Raw genomic sequence first — 22,598 nt, forward strand, 5'->3', positions numbered from 1 at the left:
TGTTTTTTGCTGCACAGGGATTTGCTTATGTAAAGCGAAGGATTCAGTCAATCTGATGGACAACACACCATACGTACCATATTTAATTATTACTGAAACATCTGTGGTATTTATACCTTCATATTGACACTTTTTCTTTGCATGCTTCATGAAGGCAGACTCCCAGCAGGGGACTCTCAGGTTACCTTGAGAAATCTTGAGTGATCTTAACTCATAATAGCAGCTAGCATTTGCACAGAAGTTGTGTATTTAAAATGTCCAGGTATTGAGTTAAGCTATGGTATACAGCTAACAGATTTTAAAAAATAACACTTCCCCCTCCCCGCCTTTCTCAAGCAAGGTATTGGGTGCAGAGCTCTTCTGAAAACATGGCTGTTATTTAAATATTTATATGGTAGTTGAGCTCTTTTGAAAATCTGGCCCAATATGGCTCTCCTGCCTGTTTAGACTAGATTCATGTAATATTTCAGAAATTGCTTGGGATAGTTTAAATTTCAGTGACTCAATATAATTGGTTTTTAATATTTGTATGTTAAGACGAGGTGGCACTAATTATGTTAAGAACAGAGTCACCAGTGTCACGATAAGAAGGCATAGTGTAAAAAGTGAAGCTTTGATCCATTGCTCTGGACTCCTCAAAGGAATTAGCAAAGCAACATTTAAACTGATTTTATGGCACACTTTTATTCATTTTATACAAGGCTTAACAGATGGAGACCTGGCGGCAAGGCAGAAATGATAGTATCAATTGTATTTCAGATATTTCATAACAAATTATTTATCAAATTTCCCTTCTTTTTTTTCTGTTCATGAATGATCTATGACCAGATTTTTTCAAATTTATTATTCAAAAGTAGTCATTAAAATTTTGTTATGGATCATTCTTGGTCTGTAGCTTGTTTATGAATAGTTCATTGTGAGGATTTGATCAAATTCAAGATGTTTTTATTAGCTACACAGGTCACATGGCATGTTTCTGTTCACTGATTGGATCAGAGTAGCTCTTAGAATCAAATTTACAGTATGAATATAGAGCAAAAAGATGAGCAGCGGGGTAGTTTTGTTAAAGCATTTGATCTGGGACTCAAGGGATTTGCATTCAGCTGTTGGCTCTGCCATTGGTTTTCAGAATTCAAGCCCTTGTGTAGTGTTCTATGGAAGCAGATCCAGGCACAGAGATAAGTACTGAGTTAATGCTTTATTAACAAGGTGTAGCAATATGGTCCATATTAATAGCTTCAGCACTAGACTTGACATATAGGGAGGGACTACTACAGTACAGCCATGATGGTGCGTCAGTGGTTGAAATGGAGTTGCGTAGCCCAAAAGGTGCAGAGAAGGCCTTCCACCCTCCCAGGACCTAATCAATCTCTGTAGGGCAAGGCCCAGTTTCTCAGGCTGTGAGGTGGGTTCAGGCTATGTTCCTAAAACAATACATTAGAAACAATATAATCAAAACAGCAGACTAATCACTGAGGGTTCAGTGGAGTTATATTGATTTCTACCAGTTGAGAATCTGGACCTCTGATTCAGTGGGTGTGAAATCAACCTGTTGTCACACATGTACAGTATATCCAGCCATGCAGGGCCATCTTATTTCTGGAAATTGACTCCATCTTCTGCCAAGATGCTGGTCTGCATTGTATGAATGAAAATACTGTGAGTTCTTGCAACATCTGTTTTGTTTTCTTCATGGATCTTTTGAAGGTGTTTCCTGCTATGTTTCCCAAGGGGGACTGTCGAACACTGTTGCATTATACTTTTCACTGAACTGACTCTAGGATGAAATCAGCTGAAATCAGCCCAGCCGATCAGCTGCATTTAATGGATCCATTTGCCACTGCTTTCACACAAACATCCTGCTGAATGAGAACACATCAAGACTGCTTAAGAGCATTCAGTGCAATCTCTGACTATAGTTCCCTTGACTTGCAAGGTCTGACATCAATGTTTGACTCTAATGACCAGTGAACCCTAGCATAGGATGCAGAAACTCTACGAGCAAACACATGTAGCTTTCCTATTCTACATACTCTAATATACAAAACAGAATAAATACTTCATAAACACTGATATTTACAGCCTATTTGCATCTAACTCTTTTATAATAAACATTTACCCAAATCTTCTTAACTTCATATCCAAATTGCCTGAAATTTTGGGTTTGGTTGGACAATACCAAAGATGGTTTTGGTTCTTTGCAAATCTCTAAAAACTATTGCAGATACTACAGTAGTATGAAAATACATAAGGAAAGTAGCTACAACATTTCTCTAAAAATTTATACAAATTGCACCTACACAGGTTAATGCAATTATTTCCTATAACAGTAATGTGCACAGAACAGATGCTGCTGTATATTAACTCTAAAGGCACAGAAGCGTTAAGCACTATTATCAATGCTCAATCAGATTATATTTTAGCATTTCTGGTTTTATTCCTAAATTGTTAATACAAAGAACATGGCATAATGTAGTTTAAAATAACTTGTGGCATGCTGTTGCGTACATCCTATAAGAATCACAATAGCATATGATATCATCTGTCTTCACACTGATCTTTATTTTGTTTATATTGGAGATTGAACCTTTATTATTCACTCAGAATCATATTTTCAAAGTACCTTTCTTATAATGGCATTGAGATGTTCTTAATTAAATGAATTTAGTTCTTATAAAAGATGTTGGATTGCCAACCCTTCTGTGTGTTGCCTCCTCAAACTGAAGAAGGAAGTCAGCACAAACAGCAGAAGTGCAAGTTTACCCACACAGCTTCATCAGTGCCTCAGGATAAAATTTGAAAAAGTGCCCTAGGGCTAGGTTTTCAAAGCTATTTAGGTGCCTAAAGATGGATTTTCAAAAGCGCTGAAGCACCAGTTCTCACTGGAGACTCAGGAGATTTTCAGTAAGACCTGCACTCCTAAGTATCTGTCACTTTTGAAAATTGGACTTGGGCTCCTATGTGTCTTAAGTGCTTCTGAAAATTTTACATTTTAATCTTTACCTTATTGGGATTTACAAATGTGCCTAAGTAGTTTAGGCACTGTGATGGGGTGTTCACCCCACACTAGCCTAGAAGGGATTAATGAGCCTGAGAAGGGGCCAATTAACTGGATAAGCCACAACTGAGGGGAATTAGGTGGCCTAAGTAACCCCTGAATGATGATGGAGCCCATCTGAGAAGGAACAGGAGTGGCTAATATAAAGCCAGGAAGCTGGTAGTAGAAGGGGGCTACAGTGTAGGAGCCTGCAACTATTCTCTGGATGTTAGAAAGGGAGGAAATCTAGGAAGAGAAGGTGTAGGAAAAGGCTCAGGAAAACAGCAGCAAAGTTTAAGATAGTGCAGACCTTAGCTGCTGATTAGAGGGTCCCTGAGCTGGAACCCAGTGTAGAGGGTGGACCTGGGTTCCCCTACTGGCCACAGGAGAAAAATGGCACAGACTGGGCAGTGAATGGGAAGACTACCTGGGATGGTTTCTAAGGAGAGACTTTGATACCCTGAAAAGGGAGGTTATGCAGTGACCTTGCCAGAGGGCTGAGTCATGATGAGGAAGTGCATGGAGTCCCAGAGAATGACTGAGACAGTGGAAGGGAGCATCAGATCTGCATGGAGCCAATCCCTAGAGCATCCAGAAAGAGATGCCTTAGTGGCAAGTGGATCCTAGGACAGGCACCTAACCTGCTTAGGTGCATTTGTGTCTCTTTGAAAATCTGGCCCGAAGCCTCTGCAGTGCTTGGCTTCTTTGCTAAGTCTAATAACAAGGGTACAAATTTGGGTGGTGATATGGCCAGAACTAGGGAATAGACTGATATAACCAGCTCAGTTTGTATAGGTCACAAAATAGTTCTGTACTGCTTTATTGAGTTAAACATAACCCCTACTCCTCTGTTAATCTGGTTCTCTTGTCTCCTCAGGTAATATTGTGCAAATTGGTTCAATCTGTGGTTTGATTGAATGATCAGATATTTTCATCATTATTATGTTAGTTAGATGTAATTTCACTTCACATATGATAATATGTATAAATATTATCAGGACATTGGGCCTCTACTGGTAGTGTGATGTGAGATTTAATTACCAGCCTTCACAAGTGTTTAGGAAAGTGATGATGTTAGTATGACTTTGTAAATTAAATGGGATCATTGTAAAGGAGTTAGAAAAACTAGAGTGATTCTATGGTTTTTGAATAATAGAAAGGAATGTGAGGCTATTTTGGCCTGACACTAATGCAATCCTGTCTTTGTTATTAATATATCAGAAAAAATAAATGAAAGTTCATCTGACATTCCACATTTATTCTACTCTAATGCTGGCTATTGCTCTGGGTAGCAAATAGTTAAAATAACACGTTGCCTTTCCTCCAGCTATTTATATACTGGAAAAATAGACCAAGTATATGCAAGAAGAAAAGTCAAACTCTGACATTGTCACTTTCAGGCAGTGTTACTGAGGAAGAGTAGCAGAAAGTAAGAGGGATGAACATTGCCCACAGGCATCATTTCTGTGCACAGTACTAGTATTATACGTTCTGTGGTTAAGTTACTTATAAATCTTTGCTCATAGATTGCCATCCTGTGTGTATCAGGTAAGCAATTTTTCTACTGATTCAGATAACTACTACACACCTGATAGGGTGTCTTCAGTGCCATGGATCACAGAGCAGGTAACAGCAGCATTGGTTTATTGGCTTTCTTAATTTATTGAAAGTCTGACAAGCCAGCAGCTTCAACAAGTCCCCATTTTTTATTTAGGTTGGCCTGTCAGGATTTATGAAGGCATTTGACTGAACCTATGTTCCCATGTTGCACCTCTTCAGAGAATCAGTTGTCTTAGCATCCATAAAGCACCATCATTCAGTGTTGTGACTTCATCAGAATATGCAGCATGAATAATTCTACTTCTCAGCTTTGTGGATCCCTGTTGTGATAATCCCTAAAGACTACGAATATCAGAGCTGGACACAGGCAAAATCCATTCGTCTGTCACAGTAATCTGGATGGTATCTATTCCTAATCTTATCTATTCACCCAAGAGTTCTGAAGGAACTCAGATATGAACTTGAAGAACTACTAACTGTGGTATGTAATCTGTCATTTAAATTGGCTTCTGAACCAGGTGACTGGAGGATAGGTAATGTGTTACTTATTTTTTAAAAAAAGGCTCCAGAGGTGATACCAGCAATTATAGGCTGGTAAACCTAGCTTCAAATTGGTTGAAACTATAGTAAAAAACAGAATTATCAGACACACAGATGAACACAATTTGTTAGGGAAGAGTCAACATGGTCTTTGTAAAGGGAAATCATGTCTCACAAATCTGTTAGAATTCTTTGAAGAGGTCAACAAACATGTGGGCAAAGGTGATCCAGTGGATATAGTGTACTTCAACTTTCAGAAAGCCTTTGACAAAGTTTAACACCAAAGGCTCTTAAGCTAAATAAGAAGTTCTGGGATAAGAGGGAAGATCCTGTCATTGATCACTAGCTAGTTAAAAGATAGGAAACAAAGGGTAGGAATAAATGGCCAGTTTATTCTGAAAAATTGAGAGAGGTAAATAGTGATGTCCCTCCAGGGTCTGTACTGGGACCAGTGCTGTTTAACATAGTCATAAATGATCTGGACAAAGGGGATCAACAGTGAGGTAGCAAAATTTTCATGTGGTACAAAACTACTCAAGATAGTTAAGGTGAAAGCAGACTGCGAAGAGTTACCCAGTCACCAAGTTTTGTGAGATCCTTTGTAACAAAATGGCTGATGAAATTCAATGTTGATAATTGCAGATCAATGCAGGTTGGAAAACATAATCCCAGTACAAAATGATGGGGTCTAAATTAGCTGTTACCACTCAAGAAAGAGATCTTGCAGTCATTGTGGATAGTTCTCTGAAAACATCCACTCAGTGTGCAGTGACAGTCAAAAAAGCAAACAATGTTAGGAACTATTAGGAAAGGAATAGAGTGACAGAAAATATCATAATGCCACTCTATAAATCCCTGGTACATCCACCCCTTGAATATAATGTGCAGATTTGGACACCCCATCTCAAAACCGATTAAAATTGGGGGGAAAAATGCATAGAAGGGCAACAAAAGTGATTAGAGGTATGGAGCAGATTCTGTATGAGGAGATATTAAAAAACCTGGGACTGCTCAGCTTAGAAAAGAGAGGACAAAGGGAAGAGATGATAGAGGTGTCACAAGATGGCTGCCCACCCCCAGGGGATCCCCTGGGAAAACACCAGCCTCATATTGTATGGATCACTTGATTGCCTGTTTTGTTCATTTCCTCTGAAGCACTTAGCGTTGGCCACTGTCAGAGGACAGAATACTGGGCTAGATAGACCATTGGTCTGACCCAATATGGCCATTCTTATGTTATGTTCCTATTTGTAGCCTTGCCTAGAACCTCATTTATCCTCTGTGTTGCTTTAATTGATTCTCCTGTCTCACTGGTTTTATCCTGGTATAACTCCATTGAGTTCAGTGGATTTACACAAAATTTGCATTAGTGTATGTGAAATCAGAATCTGGCTCAGTGAGCACTCTTATTGCCAAACTTCTCTTGATATATTAGTGTTAATTACATGCGATCTGGAAACCCAAAGCTAAGTACAACTTTAATTACTGCCCCTTTATCTTGATTTGTATAAATGAAATAGATTTGTTTTTCTCAAACTACCTTTTAAAAGAGATTTGAGTCAAGAAAAACCATATGTTATGCTGAATATATCAAATGCCAATATACAGTATACTAATCAGAATAACATCTTGATTATACACAGCAGAACTAAGTTAATGTTAAGAGCTGTTTTTGTTCTTTAAACACTATAAAGGATATAATCACACAGGAAGCTTATTCTAGTTACATGCTGCAATCTGGCATTAGTTCCCAATCATTTTTCACTGAGACCCTAAATAACTGCAAGAACTTTCATTAAAATCCACTATTCTGGAGCAGGGGAAGAGCTTGCGGAATAAGTAGTGAAACAATCCAAATAAGAACAGTATCTTTATTCTTATATCATATACTTAATACAAAATTAGGCAAATGTAGACAGCTAACTCATCTAACATGAAGCTGAAACTCCAGCTTCTGTGTGTTGGTGTTAGCAACTGATCATGTGGACCGCCACCAAGAAGTCTTCCTGATCATATTTTTATTTTCCTTTTTATTAGTTATATATCCCTGTAATCCATTTTTGCAATCTCTGACATGAGACATTTGAGCTGTTACAATTCGTTAAAATCAACTTAATATGTCAGGATGTGGGGTCATTCAGCTCTCCACGTAGCCACTGTCACTGGAAATAAAGATATTGTAGTTTGGTTTCTGTGGTGGCTGCATTTCAGTATGATCTGAAGAGCTGCTTAAAGAAAAGGCTTATAACATGCTTTATGATTCTTCTGGATCAAAGATGTTTTAAAATTTTTAAAGCAAGTCATTGTCATGAAGAATTACTTTTGTTACTATAGAAATGGTGTGACAAATTTAGGGGTTATCGAAATACAGCATTTATACAGTTCCATAAGTGTGCTTTAATAAAAATGCCTGCCAAATATCAAGAGCCTGACAAGCTTTCGAGCTACAAAGAGTAGCTGTTTGGATCTGAGCTGAAGAAGAGCTCTGTGTAGCTCGAAAGCTTGTCTCTCACCAACAGAAGTTGGTCCAATAAAAGATATTACCTCACCCACCTTGTCTATGTAATATGCTGGGACTGACTAGGCTACAATTACACTGCATGCCAAATGTCAGTGCATTTCCAAAAGATTCTGCAGGTTTGAGGAATATCAAATCAAGAAAGGCAACCTTGATCTAGATTGGATTAATAGTGGGGAAAGAGAATAATTTAAAAAAATTGGATAGACAATTTCTCTAGTAGAGGTGAAATAGATGACTAACCTGGCTCAGATTGCATCTCTAGAGAACAATTTATAAAGTACAGGACGGGGAGATCTACCTGAAAATATATGGAAACCCTTTCCAACTTATATTGATGGATAAAGAATTAATGTACCTATCCTGTATGAAAATATGTAATTCTCTTTTGTAAGATGTCTTCACCATAAAAATAACTTCCATTTTCATCCCATTTATTTTTGTTCTTAGTCTTGTTTTGTATGGTTTAATTGTTCTTGGGGTGGATTTAAATTTGTTAATAATTGGGTGATTAGGCAATGAACTACTTCAGTTATAAGGATTATGGGCTTGATCGAAAACCTGTTGGAGACCATAACTAATTTCAGTGGACTTTGTATTCGGCCTTCTGGCTTTTGTTCAGCAAAATACTTAAGGCTTGATTCTACAAGGTGTTTAGCATTATTGTCTCAATCCAGCAGAACACCTAAAGCACATGATTAACCCTAAGCACATGACTAGTCCAATTGACTTCAGTTAGACCAGTGATGTTCTTAAAATTGATTGCCAGGGGACTAGAGACTAAACGTGTTTTATACGCATGTGTGTAAAAGCTTTTTCAGATTGGGACCTATATGTAGTTCTCTTAGTTCTGTATTCTGTAAAATATTGTATTTTTAAAATGTATTCTGCCCCAGAGTTTTGCTGCATTGCACTACGTTTTGGTTGGAATGGGACAATAAGAGTCTAGTCTGGAAATCATTGATTCCAAAAGGGTCTTACATGGCCTCAAAGAATGACTGGGCCTGTCATTGCCACATGATGAAATTTCTTAAGTGTTAAGACATGAACCACTTCAGAAAAACATACAATGTTGTTGCTTCTTTTGAGGGAGCAGGGGAGTATTTTTGAGGCAAGGCTATTAGTAAATCTGGACAAAAAGCCCCCAAATGTTCTTCATGAACATTCACAGGAATTTAAAAGTAAATTTTTATTTTGGCTTTGCTAGTGCCCTCTGTGTTCATTTTCTGTGAAATCAGCAGGACTATTTCTGTGAATAAATATTATCCACTGAGTGCAAGCATTGCTGAATTAGGCCCCTATATGAGCCTTTCTTCCCATTTGATTCTGGAAAAACTGAAAGCTACTCCAGTAACAGTTGGAACAAGGGCTGGACACTATCATCACCTTCCCACCCTTTTGGACTCATAAGTTCATAACACCTTTAGTGTTATAGATTCCAAACATTTTACTTCAGTCCAGGGTGAGAACCTTTCATACATAGGGACATTCTTTATCTAACCTGTCTGCTTCATGTTCTTCCATTTTGCTTTCCTTACTGTCCTGTGTTCTGCTGCACTGTTGTGTAGCCTTTATTGATATGACTGCCATCATGCTTTCAGCAAAGGCAAGTGGGTGCTGCACACTGTCAAATTTTTGTGGTGTGCAGTCCATTACTTTTCTCAGGGAAAGGTCTTAATAGCAGGCCTGCTCCTGCTAATGAGGCCACTGTTATGAAGTAAGATGGAGGGACTTATTGTCCTTTACACCAAGGCCTTATTTAAACTTCCAGAGAGGTATAAAAGGATCTTAGTGTAAATGAAATTTAGGTCCAGACTCTGGACTGAAAGTTTTAAAGTCTGGGGGGTATGTTTTCCATTTCCTCCTCATGTTTGGATTTATGCTATTTATGATCTACCACTTTACTTTGTAAGCTCCCCATGGCTCTGTCCTGTGTTTGACCCAGAGAACAGCCTTGGAATTGTGAGAGCACAAGGGAGTGATATTTTGATTTGTAAATGGTAGCCCATAAAGAGTTATCGGTTTTCTCTATTTTGCATTCATTACTAAAGAACACATTATGCTGCACACCCCACTGAGTCTTAAAAACTAGATCTTATTATTACAGATCTTACCACAACTAATTTTAGCCTCAACTTCTGCAGTTAGTGGATATATTTTTTTCATTTGTAAACCCCTGCAGTTATATTTCACACAAGGGTATTCCCTTCCCTCTTCACCAAATGATGGCCTCTAAACTATAAAGCTGTATTTATGAATACATTATGTCCTATTTACCTTACTTTACTTTTACTTATATGAAAAGCTACGTGCAGTGGTAGTGAGATAACTTTCATGTTCTCACTAGACATAACTTTGCAACCTTAACTTTTTCTTAATGCCGTTTTGTATGTAAAGCACTCAAAAAATTAGGAAATGTCAGAATTAAGGTTGCTTGTGCAGCTACCAGCTCCATCTCTAATGACAAAATAATAAATGTCAGATAACTCCAGGTAATCAAAGCAATATGTATATTAATTTTGTCACCAGTGCCCACTTATATATTGGAAGAGTCAAATGTTGATGAATGGAGCCATAGAAGGAAGGGGGTGAACTTTGCATAATTTCCAATTGTTTCTGCAGTTATTGTCATGCAATAGCATTAATGCTGTGCCTTTTTAAATCTCTGGTTTAGTTTACTGGGGTACTAACAATGCAACATCATGTCTTTTTTAATTAGAGACTAAATGTAATTTAATTTGACTTTGAATCTGTGAACTGAAGAAAACTAGAAGAATTTCCAAAGTGATGCTGAAGACTACAGGCACTTTCACTGAACAGTCTGGGAACAGCTAGAAGTAGTTCATCAAATTAACTTTCTCAAAGCCTGATAATCAGAACTTGCCTTAGAATTTTTATGTAAGTCTGAGAATGAAGCACCCCAGCTTACCAGTTACACCTCAGATCACTGCTGAGCTTGACACGTAGCACTTAGATAACTTTTACTTGTTTTCACTATAAACATAATTTAACAAAGTATAGCGATTCTAGTGATAGCAAGTAGAAGTATTGGAAGAGCGGAGAGGGTCCAGAGCTACAGGAGGGGCATCTTCTCCTCCTCCCCCCCAGCCAGCCACTGGAACCTGCCCTGCAAGACACCACCTACGTCTGGGGTAGCAGACATAGCCTTTAATACCAGTGCAGCTGGGAGCTCTGATACCAACCAGCTGAAACATATATAAACTCTCCCTCCACAGTTTTCCCACTTGCTTGCAGTTATGGACAACAAATGGACCTTGAAATGTACCTTAGACCCTAATTAGCCTGTACCTCTTGTGATGAGGGGCCATCCTGGCTGCTCAGCACACAAATTGGCTCATTTAAAAGCAGCCAGCTGGGAGAAAGCTTGCAGCAGCCCTAATACCACCTGTAGCAGCCTATATGGCACCCACAACTGTGAATGGGAAACCCCCACCTCCTGAACCATAAACTGGGGGGCAGACCAGTCACCTGATTCATGGGCCCCAAAAGCTAGCACTGTAATAGGGACCATTAATAACCTGTGAGCTGTAGGAAAAATCATAGTGGCAAATGTTCAGCCCTAGGAACAGCTTTAAAATAGAAATCAATCTTACATTTATAGGTCCTCAAAATAAAGGAAGCCTGAAACCAACTTTTATGAGCTCCAAAAAACCAGATAATTGTACAACATGAACACACTAAGTGGAAGGATGTAAATCTTTCCTGTTTCAACTATAATTTCTTGCTCCTCCTTGGATGCTGTAGTGCAACATGATTCTTAATTACATTGAGCTGCTTGCTACTACTATATCTGTTGGCACTGATATATGGAAGATGAGAGATAGCTAGTTGGCTCATTTTCAAAGCTACTTTATCACCTCATAAAAGAATGCACAGCATGTTGCCCTGTGTTTTTCTACGGAGTGAAGTAAGAGTAGCTTTTTATACATTACTTTTAACTTTTTAAAAACTACAGTCTCTTCTGAATAGAATTATGCGGTAGCACAAAAAGAAATATGCAATGCTTGAACATTAGCAATAGTAGACTCCCTACATTGCTGTGATGGCCTACCCCAGCAAGGCTCAACATCCCCAGTCCCTTAAAGAAATCGGGGGGGAAAATCCACACAACGATATGACATTCCACTGCATTAAAAGACTTGAGCTGTGGATTATTAAAATTCTTTAATGTTGCTGACAGATGTGTTACTAAAGTAGAATGAGCCAGTCAGAGACTGTGGTGTTTGAAAATTTGGCTATGAAATACAAAGTGGGGAATAACAGGCTAGGCAGCGGTACTGCAGAAAAGGATCTGGGGGTTATAGTGGATCACAAATTGAATGTGAGTCAGCAATTTTGCTGTTGCAAAAAATATAAGCATCATTCTGGAATATACTAACTGGAGTGTCATAGGTAAGACGCGGGAGCTAATTGTTCCACTCTACACTGCATGGTTGAGGCCTCAGTTGGAATTTTGTATCCAGTCCTAGGCACCATGCTTTAAGAATTGTGCAAACAAATTGGAGAAAGTCCAGAGGAGAGCAACAAAAATAAGAGGTTTAGAAAACCTGACCCATCAGGAAAGGTTGAAAGAAACGGGCATGTTTCGTTCAGAGAAGACCAAATGGGGGATATAACAGACTTCAACTATGTAAAAGGTTGTTCTAAAGAGGATGGTGATCCATTGCCTTCCGTGTTCACCAAGGGTAGCACAAGAAATAATTGGCTTAATTTGCAGGAAGGGAAATTCAGGTCTGATATTAGGAAAAACTTTCTAACTACAAGGACAGTTAAACACTGGAACAGGTTATCCAAGGCGTCTATAGAATCCCTGTGTTTAAGAATAGGTTAGACAGACAACTTTGCGGCACGGCATAGGCATACTTCATCCTGCCAGTTCTATATTTCTAAGATTCTGTGAATATTCCTATTGTATTTGCTGGCAAAACTATTTTCATGTTTTTTAAAAAATGGCACCCGCACTCACAAAATAGGTAACTGTGAGTTCAAATACTACCTTGCCTGTACTATTGCTCATTTTGACTAGGTTGTGTTAGTCTGACTTTAGTGGCGCTTGTGTAAATATGTGGATAGCACAATGAGAATTGTTGCACAATCTGAACCTTTGTATGCAAAAATCTATATCTGCCAAATTTTGTTGGTGCAGTTAGGGAAGGCTGTTTGAAAACGTGACCATAATGTACTCATGGAAAACTTTTAAATCCATGTCAGCATTACTACTGATTACTGATCTGCTTAGAATTCCAGCAATGTGTGTACTACAGACGTGTCATATGCACTGTGTGGATAGAAAACTTCCCTGCTAGAACATTTATGCTACATGGCCCCTACATAAATAACAAGCTATAGGATTTATGTTGTACAGTGCCTAGCACAATTGTATTGCACGTTACTGCGATACAAATAATAAATAACAATAACATGGGATGGCTAAAAGCAAACACTAAAAAACTGTGACCGATCTGAGCCAGCCCCTTGTATCTGTCTTAAACTATGCCCAGTCCAATTGTATTGACGTCAATTGAAAGACTCCCACTGATATTAAAATGCAAGTTAGATCAGGACCTAAGAAAACACTGCTAGAGTGTGATCATGCAGTTTCAGTAATAATTGCCTTGCACTTCTGAAATTAAAATGAACTTTTAAACAGAAGCTAATACTTCTGAGGTACGTGCAATGTGTTCATTCTTAAAATACACTGGACAAAATTCTGTTCCCGTTTATCAGTGGAAGTTGTTGTTGTAATAGGCAACACTAAAAATATTTGAGGTTCACTTCAGATACCTACAGTATATCCAAATATATTTTCTCTGTAAATCTGTCAAATCAGAGTAATGGTATTGCTGGTACTTCCAGGGGTGGACCAGATGGAAAAACTCGTAATAGTTGGGAGTATTTGCTCCCAGGAAGTACCGAGGGGTGTATGTGTGTTTCACTTCATTTGAACCTGATTTGTGTGTGTGTGTCTCTCTCTCTACACACATCAGATTCATTTTGCATTTTAGTCAGAGGCTTGAGCCTATATTCCTTTTGTTATCTGAACTGGTTCACATATCCACAGATTGTAGCATAGTCCAAAACTAAGTACTTCACTGTAAAGTACTGGATCTGGTTATAATGGTGAAAGAGTAATAGTAATGAGCAGCATGTGATGTCAGGTGATAATATTGAAATGTTGCAAAGAGCTCAAGGAAAGGGGTGGGAGGGCTACTGAAAAAAGGATCTTTTAAATGGAAGCTTTCATTTTGATACTGTGTAGGAAGTTGTATGAAACACACCACCACAAGTTAACAAAAAACCCTTAAAAGTATAGTTAACTACAGAACTGCTCTCCTGGGTCCTACAAGAATGTACATATGAGAGTGTGAAAATAAAGATTTGTGATTTCAGGAATCTGAGCTTTGAAAAATCAAAAGAAAAACTAATTTTAGACATAGTGCCCCAAAGTATTGTTTAATTTTACCTGAATTGCAGCTTCAAAAAAATTCTTGAAAAAAGTTAAATTTGTTCACCAAAAAAGGAAAAATATAGAGGCCTGAAATATAAACTGGGTCTGTTACTAACTTATAGCAGGAATACTGGACAATAAAGTACAACGTAAGAAATAAGTTAGAAATATTGCTATATGATATGAACCTAGTAAGACACTGACTGCCGTCTTAAATAAAAATGTAAGAACAAATATATCTAGATCTATGTAAATATTATATGTACATATAAGGGCATAGTTAAAAATATTTGGTCAAAACATCTGACATGTTTTCAGTTGAAATCAATGGGATTAAAATTAAATGTGTGCATAAGTGTTTCTAGGACTGTGACTTTAGATGGAGCAGTTATTTGAATACTATGATGAGTGTGTTACACCTCATTATGGCTAATCATTTCCAGAAGTAGTAGTTGCACTGGGAGATAGATCATATCAGTGAGTTGGGGAGTTCAGAAATATTCAGCACTGGAACTGAGTAGCTAAGTGCCCCTACATGTCTGTCTTAAACCAACTCTGTTATGGCAGTTGAATGTTTTAAAATAATGGCTAAGGGGCCTTTTTTGTAGAGTTATGTCAAATAAGAGAAGTACTACTATGTAATAAACATGTAGTGAAGCAGTAGAGTTTCATAAAGATAATCTAATACCATATTAATGTATTGTGTTTATATTTGTATTGTTTATTCATGTGGAACTGAATTATTAATCTTGCTTTGTTTTTCTTTGTCCCTGTTTAAATTGTACATTTATTAATTCCAAACTGCCTAGCTCTGAGATACAGACAAAATGTTATTTAGAACTTTGAGTATTCCAACTTCTCATTTAAGAAGTGTCAGCAATCTTTCATATCCGAGTCTGAAAATAAATGTTTGACTCTGGACTGAAAATGGGAATAGAAGACCTGGGGGAATCAAGCATTAAAATCATGGTATAGATACAGTTTAAAGACCTGTCTGAGAGAACTAATGATTTGTAGGGAATTCAAATCTTGTTTGCAGCATAATTAGGGTTGTCTTGTTCAAGCAGTGCCTGGCTGATGTTCCATTTTCAGAAATGAAAGTGAAACTTGCAGGTCATTGCATCTCTCTGAGAGGCTTGATGATAGTCTATTTATACTCATCTACTGTGCGGCAGCTGCTAAATGCTCACTAATATATTGCAATGCTTGGTTTTTACCCAGGAGACTTAATTGGAGACTCTGCTGTATTCTCAGGGAAGAATCTCTTCTCTGTTAGCAGCCTTTTTCTCCCATTCTTCGTTCTTCTTTCCTCTCTTTTATGAGGCATTTATGTCATTCAGTGCATGCCCTTTCATATGAAATCCTCATTCATATGATCTATAAGCAATGTAGGATGAATGGCCATAACAGAACTATTATCATCAAGAAAGGTGGCCACTAGGAGTTACAGATATCATTTAATTTTGCTTGTTTTATCTCCTCAAAAAATTACTCCACCTATGAAACATCTTCCTGTGGCCATTCCTTTGTCAGTTTGTCACCCTTCACTTGTTGTATCTTGTCTTAAATATGGTCTGATGTGGGCAGAAGGGTCCTCCTGCATGCCCTGACTTGCGGGAATGGGGCTTTAGACTGTAAGCATCTAGGAGCAGGGATTGTCCATAAATATCTGTTTCTACAGCTAGTTGCCCAAAGCAATAAGAAGCTGAGTTTTATTGGGATCTCTAGGCACTATTGGAATACAAATGATCAATTATTATTATTTAACTAGGTGAGCTCATGACTGATTAGTGTATATACAGGTATAACTGTGTGGTGGCCCCCATCTTGGCTGGCACACTGGTGATTTAAGCAGGGACCTCCAGAGCTAAAAGCATGAGCTGCCACAGCTTGGGCTAAAGAGCCAAAGGTACTTAGCTGGGACAGTGACAGATTCGTTTCCTCTTTGAATGAGGCACAGAGTGGGACCTGTAACACACTCACCAGTGAGTTCAGCTAATCTGAATGTCACTGCTGAAGATACATATGGTTCTCATACGCATTATGATTTTAAAGGACTGAAATGATGGCTAGTTCTATACACAAAGAGAGGAAGGCAAATCCATTACCTATTTTCAAAAAGAAAATTTTAGAAGGTTTTCTCGAAGAAATCCTCTTAAGCATAACGCACCTGATAAGCTGATTTTCAGCAGTTAGTTTGATGGAAGGGAATTACAGACGTGAAGTCTGAAGGCAAATGGAAACACATTCTCCACGTGCTCTGTTTAACACATGAAAACCACGTTCTTCAAGCTCTCAGCCATTTCTTTATGGGTGTGTTGGTCTCTCTTTCACAATTGAAGTAGCAGTTTGCCACTAACAGAATACATATCTCTAGATCAGGAAGTCCTAGTATTCCCTGATAGACTTGATACAGTTTTTGTAGCATCCACCCAGCTGTGTTGGAAGTGTTTGACAGGAAGTGTTTCACAGATGTTTGAAGAATGTGACAGGAAACTCATGATGGGTCAAAATAATCAATAAACAAATATTTAATATCTGTTTTTCCTGCTAATATATCTTAAGCTTGATTTTGATAAGTGGAAACATGTTACTTTGTATATATGTATAGAGGTATATTTTACTAGTTTTCAAGCTACTGTATTTGGCTATATAGTCAGAGAATGGAAGTGATATTTGAGCCTTTTATTTTGCACAGATTAAGCCATAGTTAAGATGTTCAGAAATTGATCCCTTTTTTTGACTGTGAAGCAATTTGTGTTACTTGTCAATCCTATCTTATCCACATTTTTAAAAAATGTACCAAATGGATCCAAGATACATTGTGCATTATGTCTTTGTTTTTCGGGTTGACTGAATTATGCTTTTCACTATATTCTCTTGCCATTATTTCCATTGCTGTAAAACAACTATGGGCAAAGTTTGTCATAAGTAGCCAACTCTCTTCCTGGCAAAGTCCCCTCTCCCTTGGAAACCATACAAATCCTAGTAAAATAGATTTTGGTGCTATCTCAACATAAGGAATAACATGATCCTTTGATTTTAGATTTGCATATTTGATACTTTAGATTGTATTTAACTATAACTTTTAAAATGTTCCCCCTACAATGGTGGACTATAAAATACATTGTACAGAACTGGTGAACTTCTGGTGTTGCAAGGCAATAATAAACCAAGTTATATTTGACCATGGTGTCTTCACTGCGGTGTGTCGATGGGAGATGCTCTCCCATCGATTCCCCTTGCACTTCTCATTGAGGTGGAATACCAGAATTGATACTAGAGCGATCAGCGGTCAATTTATCATGTCTGTATTGTATAGACATAAATTGATCCCCGCTGGATCGATTGCTGACCCTCGATCTGGCCAGTGGTGTAGAAAGCTAAGGAGCAGCCTGAAAGCAGAGTGTGACCCTGGAGAAGCCTAGAGCAAAGTTCTGGATTGACTGTGGTGGTTGAAAGAAGCTTGGGCTATAAGCAAAGAAGCTATCCCTTGGTTTTTGGTTTCTCCTCCATTGTAAATAAGATTGCATCAAAGAAAATACCAGACTCCATCACCAATTTCTACTCCTTCCTGGAATATCATCAGGGCTCTGAACTTTGACAAACCACTAGGGTCAAAAGGCATAACAGTACATTGTTCTAAAAATCTACTCTGAAACACTGGAAAGCAATTAAATGTCTAAGTTATGGCTAACATTGACTGGGAAACAGATTTTCTGTTTCATGGGAAATTTTACAACTTTGAAATTTTTTTTCTGTTCCAAAACAAAATGAAAACAAAAAATGTAAAAAATACTTCGACTTGGTTTTTTTCATGTGCTTGCTTTAAGAAATTCCTGTAGTATTGTACTTAGAATTTAGAATATATGATATATCTTGTTCTCCTTGAGAAAACAAGTTCCTGAAATGTATACCATCTAAAGTTAATAAGTCAATAAGTAAAGTCCTTCTTACCTTCTATGACTAACATTATTTACAAGCATGATGCCTGTGACTATCCGCTGTTCTTGCAAATCAGTGTTGCTGGCATCAAAATACCCTTTGGTCTCTTGGCCTCTTCTTTGTAAATTAAGAGAAGGTAATATTACTAAACTCTAGATGTTGTGAGCTGTGTGTTTACCCACAGTTGCCTTCCAGAAAGCTCTAGCGTGGTGGCCATGTAGGAATCTTAGTGTCTATAAAGGAATTTAGTAATTTAAATTAAACTAAATATACGTATTAACAGACATCAAATGAAAGAGGTGAATTTACACTTGAAGACAATTACTCAGAGTGAGGTGGAGGGTACTTGTGAAATTTAACTCCTAGTAATATAAATGTTATTAGTTCTTTAGGAGAAGAACTAAAAACCATTCAAGTCCAGGTACTTCTGCTTCTTAATGTACTCTAATCCATCCAGGTCTTTATTGTGACACTTGTCACTGAAGTATCTGAGCATCTCTCAAAAAGTTAAAAAAAAGACTGGATTAATTTTTCCTTCTTACTTCTCTTGAGGCAGTAGGACAGTGTTTTTCTGCGCAGTCCCCTTTCCTCTCCTACCCCCATTGATGCTCTTTATCATGTAAGATGCTTTTAAAAGTTTAAAAATTTGCTTTTAAATTAATTTAGTTGAAAAGAAAGGTGCCAACGGACAGACCAGGAGCCTGAAGTCCTCTATATACAGAAGAGGTACATCATGAATATCCCTGTATTGCCCTGCTTCCATGATGACCTGGATTGACTGCTTCAAGGAGTCAGAAAGTTGTTGGATTTCCATGTCCATTCAGTCTCAGCCTTTCTAATGAAATTACCAACAATGGTGCTCGCTGGGACCAGTGGTGCTAGTGGTCTTGGGAAGTTAGGAACTGGAATTAGATCATCCACTTGCTTAAGAAAAATACTTTTAAAAATAGGTAAAACTGTCTGAATTGTTTTGTTTCATTTTTAATTGCATTGGAAGGGACTTCTGCTTTCAGAAAGAATGCTTCTGGTGAACTTTAACCACTGAGGGCCAGAGTGGGTAAAAATGTAGATAGGCATGTATTGTTGAATCACAGAAATGTAGGGCTGGAAGAGACCTTGAGAAGTCAAGTCTAGTCCCCTGCACTGAGGCAGGATCTAGTAAACCTAGACCATCCCTGACAGGCATTTGTCCGACGTGTTCTCAAAAACCTCCAGTGATGGGGATTCCACAACCTCCTCTGGAAGCCTATTCCAGAGCTTAACTACCCTTAGAAAGCTTTTTCCTAATATCTAACCTAAATCTCCCTTGCTACAAATTAAATCCATTACTTCTTGTGCAACCTTCAGTGGACGTGGAGAACAATTGATCATCATCCTCTTTATAACCGCCCTTAACTTGTTTGAAGACTGTTATCAGGGTCCCCCTCAAACTTCTTGTCTCAAGACTAGATATGGTCAGGTTTTCTAGCCTTTGCTTATAGGTCAGGTTTTCTAAACCTTTATCATTTTCTATTGCTCTCCTCTGGACTGTCTCCAGTTTGTGCACATCTTTCCTAAAGCGTGGTACCCAGAATTCGACATAGTACTCCAGCTGAGGCCTCACCATTGCTGAGCAGAGTGGGACAGCTCTCAGATCCTTTTCTGCAGTACTAGCTCCCAGCCAGTTATTTCCAGTTTTGTAGTTGTGCATTTGAATTTTTCCTTCCTAAATGAAGTACTTTACACTTGTCTTTATTGAATTTCATCATGTTGATTTCAGACCAATTCTCTAATTTGCCAAGCTCATTTTGAATTCTAATCCCTCCCCCTGAAAAGTGCTTACAGCCCCTCCCAGGTTGGAATCCGCTGTCAATTTTATAAGCACACTCTCCACTCCATTATCCAAGTCACTAATGAAAATATTGAATAGTACTGGACCCAGGATTGGCCCTATGTTCATCTTTAGGCACATAAATACTTCAGTAAATCTGGCTCTCCATTGTTTATGGCGATTGCCAGATCCTTGGACAGTATTGGAGTGTCATGAAAGTCCCTTTACAGCAGCCAAAAATCTGGCCTCTAGTGAGTTTAAAGAAAGCTCCTGAAAATCAGTGTTTGAAAACTTTTTTTAATATAAAAGTGGTTTTTTTGTGACTGTTCTTCCCGTATTTCTCCACTTCTAAGTTTCAGTCTCTTTGATGTTCAAGCTTCATGTGTCTCTCCTTTCCCTGCCCCACCCAACACACTGGGAAGCTTCCCCTGCCAATCATCTTCAGAATAAAATGATTATGTGGTGCCTGTCACTTGGAACATTCTTATGGTTTCAGTAGCGCTCCCTGGCTTTTACATTGTCAACAGCGGGATGTTTTCTGTCAGCTCTGTAGCTCCAGCTGAAGCCTCTTTGTGGTTCCGTGCCAAAGGAGTGTTCAGTGAGAGGAAGACCTCCTTCAGGACCTCACAGATGAAAGATCCAGGTTCTCAGGCTTAAAAGGAGGCCGCATCTTCCGCCTGATATAACAGTTTATGCAGCTTATTTGCATAAACAAGGTCTGATGCTTTTATATAGACACTTTAGTGAGAAGAAGAATAAAAGAACAATCAAAACAGCTTTTTTCTCTGAACAGATGATGTATGATACTTTATGTCCAGCATTTGTTTTATTATGTTCAGTGCTGGAGACAGAAAGATAAATAATCCAAGGGAAGTGAATTTGTAGTCTCTCTGTATTTGTAATACAGTCTCTTGGAAATAATTGGAAAAAGTAAGACATTAGCATTTTTATCTCTGTAAAAGGACATAAGTGTGTTACTGTTTCTACATGCGCGCACACTTCGTTTCTAAGTACCGTTTTTTGTACATACACTCATTGATCTGTTGCCTGCAATGTTGTTGTAGGCTATATTGGTCCCAGAATATTTAGAGACAAGGTGTTGAGGAAATATAATTTATTGGACCAACTTACGTTGGTGAAAGAGACAAGCTTTTTAGCTTACACAGCTCTTCTTCAGGTTTTGGACAGGTACAAAATGTCACAGTTAAATACAAGGGTGGAGCATATAAGGAATTAACACAAATTGCAAGAGACCATTCAAGATGAAGTGGACACAGGTCAAAGGAGAGTTAGTGAGTTATGGATTGTTGTAATGAGCCATAAATCCACTGTCTCTATAAAGTCCATGATTGTTGGTGACAAGCAGAGCTATGAATTAAAGCACTCAGGCTCGTCTTTTGGAGGTATTGTACAGGTTTCCTTTGTGGATGAGGACTAAGAGGTCAGATATGAAGTGATGATTTTATAAAAAGTATTTGCCCACAGTTGATATGGTGTTCTTGTCTTTTATCACTTTACTGTGAATCTATTTGATAGAATGGTGATTCTCATTTTACCCACGTACTTGATATTAGGGCATTTAATGGATGAGGTCCGTCATGTGTTGTAGTAGGCATGTGTAGGACCCATGGATCGTGAAAGGTGTATCGTAGGAGGTGTTGATCATCGTAGCCGTAGAGATATTTCTGTTCTGTTTAAACAAACCCCCAGCATCATCACTCATCATTAGAAGCAAGCTCCCCACGAGACCAGGACACACCAGCTCAGACCTGCACCACACTCTGCCCTACCAATCAATGCAATACCCGCGGATATATCTCCACTGCTATGGTGTTCAAAAACCCCCACAACACGCTTTTCAAAATGCATGGGTCCTACTCATGCCTATAATAACATGTAGTGTACCTCGTCCAGTGCACTAAATGCCCCAGTAACTATAATGGATGAAACCAGCCAATCACTACACTCTTGAATGAACTCTCACAGAAAAATAAGACAAAAACACCCTTTCACTCAGGGTAAATACTTTTCACAAAATGTAACTGCATATCTGCTCTGTTGCTCTCCACCTGCAGTGTGTCCATTATCTCCTGCAGCAAATATATCTCTGTTCTCAATGGGGTAGGTTCTAAGCTACATCTTCTCAGAGGTTCAACACAATAGGGGTAGCCTAGGAAGAACGGGACAGAAGTGGTTTAATGCCACTTTTGTGCCATATGGGAGCTGTGGGCACTGAAACAGTTGCTGGCATAATTTAGAGCAGCCCCCAGGGCTTCCCCAAGGCTGCCTATGCAGCCCAGAAACCCTATAGCACCGAGCACAATAGGCACAACTCCTTTCTCCGGCCCTGCCCCAATGTCAGGGCATGTATGTGAGCCCTATGCCACTTTACACCAGAAGAATCCTCATCTAGCCAGCTGTGCCATCTTTATACTGTTGGAACAGAGCATGTGGGGCAAAAAAGGGGCCAGAATCTGGTCCAATCGGCCTACTAGCATAGAAGATGTAATTAGATATAGAGCAGTACGTTAATAAAAGCGCTTATGGACCTTGCTAGTTACAAGTTAAAATAAAAGCTGAATGGTAAATAATTCATGCCTGAATACATCCAGGTTTCCAAGAAAATATTTACAAATAATTTAAAATGTCCTGTGACATGTCCACAGGATGGACTATCCTTGTATGCTTTAACAACTCGCATACCTCTTTACTTACTGAT

General features: G+C 38.4%; 1 protein-coding gene across 1 annotated transcript in view; it reads right to left on the reverse strand.

Moving 5' to 3' along the window:
- Positions 1-22,598, reverse strand: part of GABRB1 (gamma-aminobutyric acid type A receptor subunit beta1) — a 267,143-nt gene that overhangs the window by 85,364 nt on the left and 159,181 nt on the right. The window lies entirely within an intron of this gene.

The sequence above is a fragment of the Lepidochelys olivacea genome, assembly GCF_965140295.1.
Source record: "Lepidochelys olivacea isolate rLepOli2 genome assembly, chromosome: 4".
NCBI classification, from domain to species: Eukaryota; Metazoa; Chordata; order Testudines; family Cheloniidae; genus Lepidochelys; species Lepidochelys olivacea.